Below are 13,536 nucleotides of genomic sequence, written 5' to 3'. Positions count from 1 at the left end.
GGATCCAAGTTTGTGCGATAGTAAAAGACACAAAATATCAGTTATACTGTTTGTGCACAGCAGGTGAGACACAGGTGCTCGGTTTGCTTTGTTTTATGGATCAGTAACAAAAGCTCACTGTTATGGATCAATAAGGATTTCTCCCAACAATTCCATTTCTCACCACGGCTCTGTGGATCAGAACCAAAATCTGTCTTGTTTTGCAGATAAACATGTGTTTGATTAAAATCAACCAGTATAATGTTTGGTATCTCAGCCGAGAGGGACTGTAGGTTTTACACATCACTTCAGCCTTTCAATGCCGCCTGTTCAAAGGGAGTTTTTCCTTCCCACTGTGGCCAAAGTGCTCGATCATAGGGGGTCATATGATTGTTGGGCTTTTCTCTGTATGTAGGGTCTACCTTACAATATAAAGCTCCTTGAGGCGACTGTTGTTGTGATTTGGTGCTGTGTAAATAAAACTGAATTGAATGTTGTTTGGCTTCAGGTATAGTAATAACAGTCTACAAGAAACACATCGCGCCCTAAAATACCCAGAAAGATCCATAAAATCTGTCGGCACATCTGTTTCTTCGACTCTACGCTATCAGGTTGCTTGGATTTACTATGGAATCATTTCTTGGTTAAGGTTCAGAGGCCGTCGATACCACCAAGACAAAAGAGCTGGTAGTCGACTTCAGAGGGAGGAAGTCCGAGCTGCAGCCCATCAGCATCAACGGGGAGTGTGTGGAAAGCTGCAAGTTCCTGGGTGTGCACATAGACACAGACCTCTACTGGAGCTCAAACACCTCAGAGGTTGTAAAGAAAGCCCAACAGCAGCTCTGAGGAGGAAGCTGCTGAGCCCAAATCAATGCTAACAGCTCACCTGATTGGCTACCTCCCTGGACAATAATGTGCAATAAACATTCATCCTTTGACTTATTATTCATACATATTTTGCACTTTTTAGTGCCGGCGTGGGGCTGTCCATGACAATAAAACGTTATGTTAAAACACGAGACATATTTCTGAAATGAAGACATTCAGGCTGTTTGCAGGTTTTATAAATATTTTGTTAATTATATATGATAAGTTGATGTTTTTATTAGAGCATATGTCTTCCATCAAATTCGGGATGATTTGGGGAAGTTTTTTTAGGCAATAATTTTAGTGCTACAGATCAAACTGTGCAGCACACGGACTACAGTGACTCTGACACCGCTGCCTCTCTGCAGCCTCGTAGAAAGTTGTGTTTTTCTGACTCCATGTGAAGAGGTGAGAGGAGGCCATCACGAACTCTGAAGCTGAAATTCATACAACTCTTTGTGGAGACCTCGGGTTTTATTCTCCTTTCACAGGACACAATGTCGGTGTACCTGGACCCCCTCCGGTCTAAATGCTGGCCTTCGAGTTTGTAAAGGAAAGACATATTCATGTGTGACACGTCCTCCAATGTTGTGATGTGCTGGACAGAAGCTGTGAACAGAAAATCCACATCTAAAACTGTTCTGTTGTATCAAAGGTCTAAAAAAGGACTTTCCCCCACCAGAGCAGACAGGCCCGTTTGAGTCAACATCTTCCCCTTTATTAAACACATCAGAGCACTTTGACCTCTGAAGCACAATACGTGACACTTGTTAGAACTCTGAGGTAGATTTATTCCTTTGGACCGGCCCAGGCTTGCACTTTTCCTTAGCCAACATAACAAGACTTCCTGTTATGTTTTTATTTATGTTTTTCTCTCATAAGCAGGACTCAGACAAGGTGAACCCACCCATCGTACCTGTGACTCTCTCTGCACACCTCCTACATTTAATGCACAGCACACAGTGTAATAGTTACACCAATAATACGCTACAGTGACAATATATTTAATAACTTAATATATTGTGTTATTTTATTAAGTCTGTTACTGCTCTTATTGTCCTGGAGCGACTGTAACCATTTTATTTCCTTAGGGTTAAATAAAGTATTATGATTCTGACCTGCTTGGAGAGGTGGGCGTGGCTACAGTTCAGGTGAGCTGGAGTCGAGGACGCAGCTTGGTGTTGTTGTAGGTACAGACACAAAATCCCCAGATCATCTGTCTCCACAACAGAGAAATTATTCAGTCAATGCGAGTCGTGGTGGCTGTGCTGATCGCTTCTGTTCAGTCTATTCAGAGACCACAGTTTGCACTTTTGAAAAGTTGATTCTACAAGTCAGCAGGGAGCGAGTCTGAATCACAGATGAGTATCAGTTCACTGAACGGGAGCGGTCTTCTGCACAGAATAGAAATTGATTCGTTTCTTTGCCAGAGCTGCGTAGAAGAAAATTATGCTGCTGATAAAACTTTAGCCCAGAACTAACGCAGGAGAGGGAGAGTTCCTCCTGAAGGTAAGACAGCGGTGGAGGGCAGACAGGTATGAACACAGTCCTTCCTTTCTCCTTTCCCAGGAACGAACCAGCAAGTGGAGAATCCCTCAGAAAGCACATCTTCAGCCATCTGAGAGGCCCACGCCACCGATGGGACAACAGTCTGGACCAAAGAGTGGGCTCGAGCAGGACCTTGAGTACAGGGAGATAATGAGGTGATAGCACTCAGGTGTGCGAGCAGGTGGAGTCCAAGGTGTCAACTTCTCCAACAGATCAGGCCCGGGTGAATCGTACTCTCTTTTCTTTTCACCTGGTAGTTACACTGACTCACAGAGGGCGATGTCACCGATGTTTGATGCTTTGGAAATGGTGGCTCAGACAAGAAAGGGGGCGGAGCTTGACGTGATAGAGCTAAACGTAGGTACTCCCAATAAAGGTTTTAGTATCATGTAGTGCTATGTAGCAGTTAAGAGGCCCAAATGTGGAACTGAGGACTTGGAAGTGGAACAAAATGTCTTTATTGTTGGCTGTTCGATGCCTGATACAAGGTGTAAGAATACAAAACAACCTTAACGGAGATCAGAACCCAGAAAATTAAAACTAAAAAGGCCAAAAACTGCAAAAAGTAAACACAGAGAGAAAATCAGGACAACAAGAACAAAGCACTAAACACTGTGAAAATACAACTAACTCAACACACAGATGGGACCAGACCAGACATGGGAACATAAGGGGGCAAGAATACACATACACCCTAACAGTGAGCTGGATGGACAGGACAAGAAATGATTAGATCGGAGGGACGACTCAAAGTTGGAGAGGTGAGGCTGAGATGGTTTGGACATGTGCAGAGGAGAGAGGACGAGAAGAGGACATGCAGAGGGCTGGAGAGACGGACGTGGACGATCTGCTAAAGGGAGGAGCTGAAAGAAGAGACTGAATGTGAGATTAGGAAGCAGATCCGATGCTCATGACCAAGGTTACTAAAACTGAGGTCACTGTGTGTACAAGTGATCCCTGTGAGCCAAAAGCTCAGGCTGCTCTAAACACTCAGTTTTTTCTGCTCTTGGATCCCAGTGATGTCATAGAAAGGGGACATCCTTAAGATCGTCATCTCGGGCACAGAGACCCTGAAGAAAGTGACCTGAAGGAGGAGGAGCTAAAAGGGCTCGTTTCAGACCCAGGATGGACAAAAAGGCGCAGTATAAGAAGGATTATTTTGAACTGTGCAAAGCCACTCTATTAAATACATGGAGCTGGAAACTTCCAGCTTGTTGACCTAGTTCAGAGATGACACGGCGTCTCCTGCACGGATAGACAAAGCTGAAAAAGGTTAACTTGGGTTAATCCTTTTTGTCATGCAGCGCACAAAATATTTATTTACAAGAGGCACCGCTTGGAGTTAGCCTGGGAGCTGAAGCACTCTCACTGAGTTAAAGAATAAAACAGCTTGAAGTGAACCAGCTGCACACAAACAAAGTGGTGATTGTCCAGCACATCATCATTCAGTGCAGTCAGATAAACCTCAGAGGATCTACAAACAGTGCTGCTGGCGATTCAGGCCAGGCTTTAATCATCCTGCTCTGAAAACAGGTGTGAGCTCATCACACATACCGACTGCGGCGTCCAAGATTCAGCGCAGATGTGATCAACGACAGCAGCACAGAGAGTCCAGGGATTATATTTTATTCATGATATGATGATGAGAGAAACCCGTCTTTGTCTGAATGTTAGAGAAAAGCAGCAGTGCGACTCAAAGTATGCCTCAGTTACAAATAAGCACGAGTGTGAACGAGGCCTCGACACTCACCCACGAGCTGTAACCCACAGTTTCCTCCGGGTTGTTCTTCAGACCTCTGTCATGAATCTGCTTCACGTGTCTCCCAGAAAGACAGCTGGGCTCATTATCTCGTGTCACTCGAGTCCTCCGGCAGCTTTAGCTCTAATTCAAGCAGTCATCTCATCTCTGCAAACGATGGGCTGACACAGAGGACTGAAAGTCTTCATTTAGCATTCTGACATAGGAACTACAGCAGCTGGGGTCGCTGATTAAAACCATTCGGCCCAGTCTGGAATCTGGTCAGGACTGGTGCTGTGCTTCAATGAAACTCGCAGCTGTCTTGGCTCCTGCGTTGCAATATCGCCTATCAAAAGTGAAAGTGAGCACCTTCTGAAAACTTTTTCATGTTTGGAAACAACTACAGGGATCTTCAGAGCAAAGCCCTGAAGGCCGATGGCTGAGGCTTACTGGGCCAGCTGGGTTGGCTGCCGATCAGAAAGGTCGGTGGTTTGATCCCCAGGCTGCATATCAACCCTGATGTTTCTCCTGTGCATACACTGGAGCGTAACTGTGTGTAAATGTTAGGTGAAAAGGTGTAATGTAGCAGGTGAAGTAGTCAGAAACAGCTCTTAGTGCTCAAATAGAGCAGGAAAGTGTCGTATAACAACACGTTTCACTCCCAAAGGCTAACATTTTACGCTAGGTGACAAATCGTCGGTAAATTAAGTTTCGGGGCACCCAACACGTCTCTATATTACGAGATCGGAAAAATGGGGAATTGTGAGAACCGTTTGGAATGAATCTACACGTGTGTTTGTTTTACTTAAATTGATTTGGAAAACACTGTCTAACATTATGAAAGTGCTGGTTAAGGTTAGGAATGAGGTTAGGGTTAGGGCTGGAATACATGGCTGGAACATGTATTACCACGGGAGCATCATTCTACAGGATTTCATCCATAACACGACGCGTAGCATAAGAACACGGGCGGTATATTACGCCTCGGTAGTGAGAACGGGCTGAGTATAAGCACAAAAATCTCTTTTTGTATGCCAAAAATTTCAGCTCATTCTGCTCCGATCATACGGGCAAAGATAGTAAAATAGTATGTAAGGCGTTAAGGTCAAAGGTCAGGCATCAGTGTCTTGTTGTAGAAGCCAACTGATGTCATCATATTGTAATAAAAACATGGTAACACATCAAAGTTATAGTCCTTGTTGTGGGGGGAGTTCTTATCGCACGTGCATTTGGAGGAATTTCCCTTTCAGAGCACAAAATCTGGAAAGTCTATTTAAATGAATCACACAAACCTGATTCAGGTTTATGGTTTATGGCACACAGGTCGCTGCAAATTGCTCCAATAAATTTAATGAAGCAAATGTTTATGTTGAGCTTGATATGTGTGCCTTAGTTTCTGGAAGCAGCTTTAACTACATCAGAGTCGGCGTCGAAACGAGAGTGGATGCCTCGGAGCTGTGAGCACGCTGCTAAAACTTTGGGCCTGACGTGTAGATCCTCATACACCCCACACATCTGTGGCCATCAGTAATCCTGTGATTTTAAGATAATAGAGCAGAGTTCAATGTGGAGAACACTGAGGAGGGGAGTAGTCAACCAACACAAACAAACAGTGTGCCAACCGCCATCTGACCCCAAGCCTCAGCGACTTACCCGTTTGGCTATCCTCCAAAGCCATCCCTTTGATAAGAGCCCACTTGGTCCAGTCTGCTGTAAACACACCTGTACACCTGTGCAGTGCTGATGTACGGAAGCTTTTGGGTCTCTTGTGTCTTTAATGTGCAGCAGTTTTCATTTCTTTCTGTTTTTAAAGAAACACGAGACGCTAAAATCCCGCCTGACTTCATTCTTGGCTTCTCTCATTTTTTCATAAGCACTGTTCACGTGGAGCGAGCGAGTCTTAGAGTTACGATTAAAAATACCCGCTGTGTAACGACAGCCCACGGGCTCACCGTGTCCTGGATAACAAATATTTTAATGTTTCACGCTGCGATCCGTGCGTTTTCACTGCGACTGATCCAAATCACACAGCAACATATTAATGACTAAGCTGGTGTTGTGGTCGAGCAGAACAGGAGCCACGCTCGGCTTTTAAAATCATGGTTGGGTCGTGTTTTCTTTATAACAAGGCTGGGGACACGAAAAGTGCCAACTTTAGAGAGTTTTAATTGACACTAGATCATGAAGAAGCTCTGTTTTTTGAACTGGAGTTCCTTTAAATGTTAAAGATCTCAAACATCCACAAAGACCTGTGGCACTTTTCTATAATTTCAGCTCAGAGAGAATTCACTCGTGACGAATTCAAAAGCCATCCTTTCATGTTTTAAAGAGAAAGTTGTATCAGATGTTGGAGGGTGACTGTCGTCGATCCATTTCTCCCCACTGCGGGGTGCCTGTCAGCAGCTGGGTGCTGCTGGCTCCATGTGCTACACATTCAGCTTTCTGGAGAGCAAATAGGAGTGAGGCGGATAATCCCTGACAAGAAGAGGCATTCGGTCCTTATTCACCATCACATCAAAGCGTGCTGCACCACATGAGTGATTATTGATGCTCCTCCATCAGGAGGTGACACGTGATGCTCAGTAAGACTCTTCATCCGGTTGTTTCCTTGATGTTTGTCAGGCTTGTGGAAGTCTAATGCATCACATATGGAGCGGCACTCAGCGGTGACTTTGCCTCATCTCTTCCAGAATTTTCATTTTCCTCCTGTTTGTTCTCTGAATGTATTCTTCCTCCCCTTACTTCTAATCTTGGTCTTCTTTCTTCACGTTCTTTCCCCTTTCCTTTATCATAATCAATTTATATATTACATACTTTCCTTCTCTTTGATGTTTCTCACACTTAAATATTTCCAGCTGTGCATGTGTGCTTTTTTTCCAACCTATTTACTCATTTTTGTTACTCTGCCTTTTTTCATCTACTCATTTCATCCTTCACTTAATTAATGCTTCAGTTTTAAACATGATTAATCTATCTTAATAACAGGCTACATACTACAGGCTTATTTTAAGGTGCTGGTAATTGAACCATAACTTAAAAAGCCCTTACTGTCTGTCTTAGCTAATTCTAGGCCAATCTCCAACCTTCCTTTTATATCAAAAATCCTTGAAAGAGTAGTTGTCAAACAGCTAACAGATCATCTGCAGAGGAATGGCTTATTTGAAGAGTTTCAGTCAGGTTTCAGAGCTCATCACAGCACAGAAACAGCTTTAGTGAAGGTTACAAATGATCTTCTTATGGCCTCTGACAGTGGACTCATCTCTGTGCTTGTCCTGCTAGACCTCAGTGCAGCGTTCGATACTGTCGACCATAATATCCTATTAGAGCGATTAGAACATGCTGTAGGCATTACAGGTACTGCACTGCAGTGGTTTGTATCATATCTATCTAATAGACTCCAATTTGTTCAAGTAAATGGAGAGTCCTCTTCACACACTAAGGTCAATTATGGTGTTCCACAGGGTTCAGTGCTAGGACCAATTCTGTTTACATTATACATGGACATAAACTGGATTTGCTCAGGATCAGCACCTTGCTGTGTAGCAGTACGGGTCGGCATCAACACCTCCAGCACCAGAATACTGAATACAGGGCTCCCCAAGTATGTGTGCTGAGCCCCCTTCTCTTCACCCTGCTGACCCAAGACTGCACTCCATCACACAGCTCCAACCTCTTCATGAAATTTGATGAGACCTAGGGCAGGAGTGACGTTACCATCTGGCCGAGTGGTGCAGCTACAACAACCTGTCCCTGAATGTGGAGAAGACCAAGGAGATCATCAAGACTTCAGGTGGCTTCACACCCTGCACACCCCACTAACCACCAATGGCGCTGCTGTGGTGCTCCCTCCATCACAGACATCTGGCACTGATGCTTAAAGTCCAACATTTGCAGTTGTTTAGTGAGTCCTTTAATGTGCATATTGTGGAGGTAAACAAAGACGACACGAGAGCTCTCGATTAACACTCCTCGTTTATTCTCATCACCACACAACTGAAGACTTTTCCCTCCAAAACACAGCAACAACACTTCCTGAGAACTGGGTGTGAGTGGAGCCCTCCAGTGGTCCACCACAATATGATAATAATAATAATGATAATAATAATAATAAGAAGAAGAAGAAGAAGGAGAAGAATGATGAAAGAGTGATTTCAGTCAGTTATGTGATCCAATCACTGCTAAGAAAGACCTTTTTACAGATCACAATAAAAGAAGAAAGACAGAACAAAACAAGGCCAGGATCTCATGAGTAACTTTCACACAGGAGATTTGAAGTACGCAGACTGTCTAGACAGAAATCCTCGTTAATTAGTGATCTGAGGTCGACTGGAATAATAAATAAGGTCCGGTCCAGTCCGAGGTACCTCTGTTGACATTTGGATGGCATCAGGTGAGATAAAAAGCTGGAAGCTGAGTGATGTCCATCACTTAAATCTCTGAAGCACAGACATGAGCTCAGCGCCTTAACATTCACACAACGGCTGCAAAATAAATCAAGAGAAAGAAAAATCAGGTTTCCATGACAACAGAGTAAAAAAAAAAAAAACCTCATTAAGCCACACCGGTTCTTTATATTTTCACCTGTTTATCAGATCCTAACATGGGTGTGCTTGGACTTTTGGCAGAGCAGTGCAGACATCCTTCAGCCTGTTTGTGATTCTTTGGCTTGATCCACAGACTGTACGTTAAAGGTGGCAGCAGCTGCTGGATCTAAAAAGTGCAGTTTATGAAACCACAAAGACATTTTATCTCCCAGTTCATGTCTGAGGTCATGAAAGAGACTGCAGTTTATTCGATACACTCGGTATGGACTTCCATTCTCTCTTTGCATTCAGACAATAAAACTTGCTGCTGTGTGAGGTTTAGATAAAAACACTGGTTTAGATTAGAGCAGTGGTTCTCAAAGTGTGTGGCATGCTCCGCTGATGGGGCGCAGAGGTCTGACAGGTGGGGCGCAAGTTACCTGGCAGTAAAGTCATGAAGAAATAATGTTTAACATCGGAATCACTTTTATGGCGCGTGTAAGTCGACAGCCGCAATACAGACGTGAACTGAAAAGTGCGAACATGTGATCCGGTGTCGTGCCAATGTAGTTCTCCCCGACAGAATTTGTTTCCCCTGCCTCGGGAGCATGCACGGGCTGTCCACGGACCAACAGTATCCCACATTCTTGATTTTTAGTTCACAAACACTTCTTATAATGAACTACTGAAAGTTTGCAGGTTTTAGTTCTGCACAGTTACAGAACAATAAGAACAACTATCAGTCAAAATGTATCATTTTCTGTTGTAACCCACAAACTGAATGGTAAGGTAACAACACTCATTTTTCACATTTTCACTAAAACAGATCATTGTTTCCACGTCTAGTTGCTTGTAATGGAGGCGGAGTCAACTGGATCCGTTCTCCCCGCCCCGTGATTGCTCCCGACACAGGGGAAACAAACTCTGTTGGGGATACCTGCTTTGGCACGCCAGGCGAGGCGTGATTGCTGATGCCGCCCAGGTGCGTCCAACTCCCTGCAGCTGTGTCGCAGACCACGCCCCCCCCCACAGCTGTGCGGTTAAAAACAGGCTCACTGCAGCCACTTAGAGTGAATAACGTTAAACTCTCACTAAATTATATATTTTCATCTGTTCACAAGTTTCTGGATTTCTTTCTTTTACAAGTCTAAGACTGAACTTTATGTTTCCATGTTTGTTCACATTCTGTTTAACTCGTTGCTTTGTTGAAGAGTGCTGCAGGCTAATGAAGCAGGTGAGTAACAGAAGTTACAGATGGTTGTTTGTTTAAAAAAAAATGACTGAAAGATTCATTGTGAATCAGTTTATTATCTAAATAAAGTTGCAGCTTTTCTGTCATTGTTTTGTTTAGACGGGCCGTGAAAATATTCCTTCCTACCGTGTGGGGATGATGTAAAAAGTTTGAGAAGCACTGGGTCAGAGTATAACAAACAGCTTGGTTATGTTCGGGGCGGCTGACAGTATGATTGGTGCTTTGTTCAGCGATGCATCACCTCAAAGAAGCACAAGATTATGTGACTGATGTTTGTTGTTGAGTCTCTGGTGCAACACTGTGACTCACCTTGTTTCCTTCACTTTTCAGAGCTCCAGGGATAGGTGTGAGCTGGAGTGTAGGCAGGTAAGTTTGCATCAGACACACCAGGTAAGCGACAGGTGAGTAATGAATACTGGTCCAGGAGCAAAGGAAGCTGGAGACACAGATCAGCGTTAAAACGAGGGGTAGCAGAGTGCGAGCAAAACATGGATTTCCCACCACAGTCTGAGCTGGAACGGGTTGGTGATACCTGCTGATGACCTGCAGGTGAGGGGCGGCCGGAACCTCCGCCCATAAAGTAGGGCCTGTGACAAATATGCAATAAAACAAAGAAAGAGAATTTCTTACAATACTTACGACAACTAATAGACAAGCAAAGCAAACTAATGGTGTTTAGGAGAAGCTGCTATGGCAGAATTTCTTTGAATGGACATTTTAGCATTCATGCTAACAACAGTATGAAGAGTCAAACTGGAAAACATGTTATTGGACCTACCCGTAACCTTGGCAACAGACCTGATCTGGTCCTTACCCATGCAGTCCGTGTCAGCAGAGTTTTAGCTGCTGAATCTGACCACCATGCTGCTGGTTGTGGCCAAAATCACAAGACAGAACAACTGAACTTAACCTCATTAGCCTCACATGATACAAAAGCTTCAGTTTGTGAGATGATTAACAGACTCCAGGTGAAAATAATGCAGCATTAAATCATCCTGAACAGTCTGCAGAGAGGAGATGGAGAAATATACGATTAAGAGTCCATCATCTAGCTTTTACAACAAAGCCTCCAAGGAAGCAAGAGGAGAAAGAAAGCAGCTCCCAGAGTATCATTCACAACAAACAGTGTCTGAGTTCTGAATGTGAGGTAAGATCTTTGATCAAGGCAGGAATTTATCATCTGTTCAACAAAATGATCTGAAACACTCAAATCCTCATAGTTCTGAGAGTTAAAGCCGCCAGCTTTAAGTCCTGCTTCTCCTGTTCCTCTGTGCAAACCTCCACCTCCCAGCTGGAGTCGGTCCCCATTCCTTTTCAGAAACATGTAAAGAGCATCTCTGAGCCTGTGACTGTGATCATTACCACTGCACCCGAGACCATTTTTACTATTTGTTTTGAAAGGAATCAGACACACTGAGTAATTACAGGCCAGTACCACACCGTACTCATTATGATTAGTGTAATCAGATTACATTTGTCAGTAACACTTCATTACTGTAATACAATTGGTAATTAGAGCTACAGTTGTTTCGTCACGCAGAAAGGAAAAAAACATCAAACAAACATGAACTTTTCTTCCTGTAAACTCACTACAATCAGCTGACTTCAGTTCATGTGGTGGAGGAGGAAAATGGTGAAGCGCTCTGCAGGGTGGATACGGACATATGGACAAAACAACTACAGACTGCATCCAGGACAGAAACAACTGTATAATGCTGCCAACACAACTTTGCAAGCACCTGCACACACAGCGTGCTAACGCTGAGCTAGCCAAAAACCCAGACAATTACAGCTGCAGGGGCGGAGTGGAGCAGCGGGTTCAGGGTGTGGTGTCAGGGAGGCTGGCGTTCCTATTTCAGTAGCAGTCGGGCCGGAGAGAAGGGAGCAGAGCACCAGAGCCAGAGCAGCGTGCTCTGGAAAGTGCCACGAATAATAAAAACTGATCATCCCAAAATAAAAGAAAAAGGCCAAAACAGACCCAACGAAGTGTGTCAGGTCCTTTAACAGCCCTGAAATCAAACATGTTGAAATGAGATCCTCATTTTAGATTCTCAGGAGTATCACCAAGATACGACCCTTCCTGACTCCCATCACTCTGAGAAACTCGTTCATGCATTCATTCCCAGTAGACTGGATTACTGCAACGCTCTCTGTGCCGAACCCCCCAAAGATTATCAGTAGGCTGCAGCTTATCCACAGCTCTGCCAGGAGGTTATTAACTAAAATGAATAACAGGCAGCACATCAGTCCAGTCTTAGCAGAGCTACACTTGCTTCCACATCTTAAATGTCCTGGACCTTTTCTGAAAGTCTTTCACTTTAAGTCCCAACCTGCACTCTTAAATCCTGCACAGCTTACCTGTCACATATCCTGAGTCCTCACAGAGAAAACCTGGAGATGCAGCCCAAACTCTGCAACAGCTGTCCTCAGGATATTATGGAAGCAAACCCAGCTGATGTTTATAAGCTCACACATTCAGGAGTGCTTCCACTTATTAATGATACCACTGTACAGCTTTAATTCATGGGTTTTTAGATTTCTGATCTGCTTGTTTGTTTAAATGTATGTTTTCTTACAGGTTTTCTGCCTGGACAGCTGTTTGAACCTCTGGGTGACATCAGACTGTACAAATAAAATGTAAAAAAGGCTTGAACAGTGACTCATCTGCCTCTCAACTCTTCATCCTCCTCTCGTGCCTCACTAACCCTCTGAGCATGTCCGCCACCTCCGTTCTCTCCGTTCTCTTCAGCCACCAGTAACATAGTTTCCACTGGTCAACCCAACCAGTGGTGATTGTCACTGGACCCTGACTGATCCAGTATATCTCATTCTTGATGAGCCTCATATTTGATTTGATGCCGTTCCACACTCAGCACCTTCATCTAGACTTTGGACTGGGAACCAGCGGTACCCTGACTTGTGTCCATTTACTTATTCAAATGCATCACATTTTGCTATTAAAGCAGACTTCCCCTACTCGATGCTGTAAGTAAACAAACCACAGAGTCAAAAAGACGAATAAAGCAGCGTGCGCGTGTTTTGATAAACCGCCTTACCTGAAATCTGTTGACCAGTGAGTAATGTCACAATGACCAAGACCAATGGTCTTGATGGAGCCCTGTGACAAACTGGCCACTGTGAGCCTCTCACCCTGGACAGCTGGGAAAGTCCCGCCCCTGCACCCTGATCTGGATAAATAGAACCAGATGATTGGATGGATGGATCCAAGGTTAATGTATGAAGTTAAATAACTGCTGTCAAACTGAAAGAAACACCTGCTTAACACCAATAAAATCTTTAAAAATATCAACAAAGTAACACCTCAATTGAAACTTTTTACATTTTAAACCTTTTTTCATAAATCTGTAACATTTTAAATTATTCAGACATGTTTTTTTCTATACAAGAAGACAAAGAAATCATGTTTAAGTTGTCTCTGACTGCACAGAGAGCACACCAACAGCTCCTGCTACACTCCAGCTGCCTGTTGGGACTCACTGATAAAAGTCACTGCAGTAATTAGTCTGAGTATCTGAGCTGTGAACTGTCAAACACGTATCGATAACCGTGACTCTTTCATTAGACACACAGAGCTCCGGGCTCAGTGCTGCTGGGATCAGCTTGTACTT

General features: G+C 43.9%; 2 long non-coding RNA genes across 4 annotated transcripts; one reads left to right on the top strand and one right to left on the bottom strand.

Moving 5' to 3' along the window:
- Positions 1-1,039: 1,039 nt before the first annotated feature.
- On the bottom strand, positions 1,040-2,517 carry LOC102081882 (uncharacterized). Of its 2 annotated transcripts, none has more exons than XR_001223023.3 (3): positions 2,329-2,517; positions 1,965-2,240; positions 1,040-1,455 (listed from the first exon to the last, which is right to left on the bottom strand). It is a non-coding gene; the product is annotated as an uncharacterized LOC102081882 (long non-coding RNA). The 2 variants fall into 2 exon arrangements; XR_265846.4 differs by having other exon boundaries at positions 1,965-2,062.
- Positions 2,518-9,712: 7,195 nt separating this feature from the next.
- LOC102081827 (uncharacterized) lies at positions 9,713-13,185 on the top strand. 2 transcript variants are annotated; one of them, XR_003221143.1, is made up of 4 exons: positions 9,713-9,889; positions 10,007-10,070; positions 10,238-10,273; positions 12,486-13,185. It is a non-coding gene; the product is annotated as an uncharacterized LOC102081827 (long non-coding RNA). The 2 variants fall into 2 exon arrangements; XR_003221142.1 differs by having other exon boundaries at positions 10,007-10,273.
- The last annotated feature ends 351 nt before the right edge of the window (positions 13,186-13,536 follow it).

Source organism: Oreochromis niloticus, linkage group LG7, assembly GCF_001858045.2.
Source record: "Oreochromis niloticus isolate F11D_XX linkage group LG7, O_niloticus_UMD_NMBU, whole genome shotgun sequence".
Taxonomy (NCBI): Eukaryota; Metazoa; Chordata; class Actinopteri; order Cichliformes; family Cichlidae; genus Oreochromis; species Oreochromis niloticus.
Note: the sequence above shows the minus strand (reverse complement) of the source record. Positions and strands in the feature narration are given on the sequence as shown.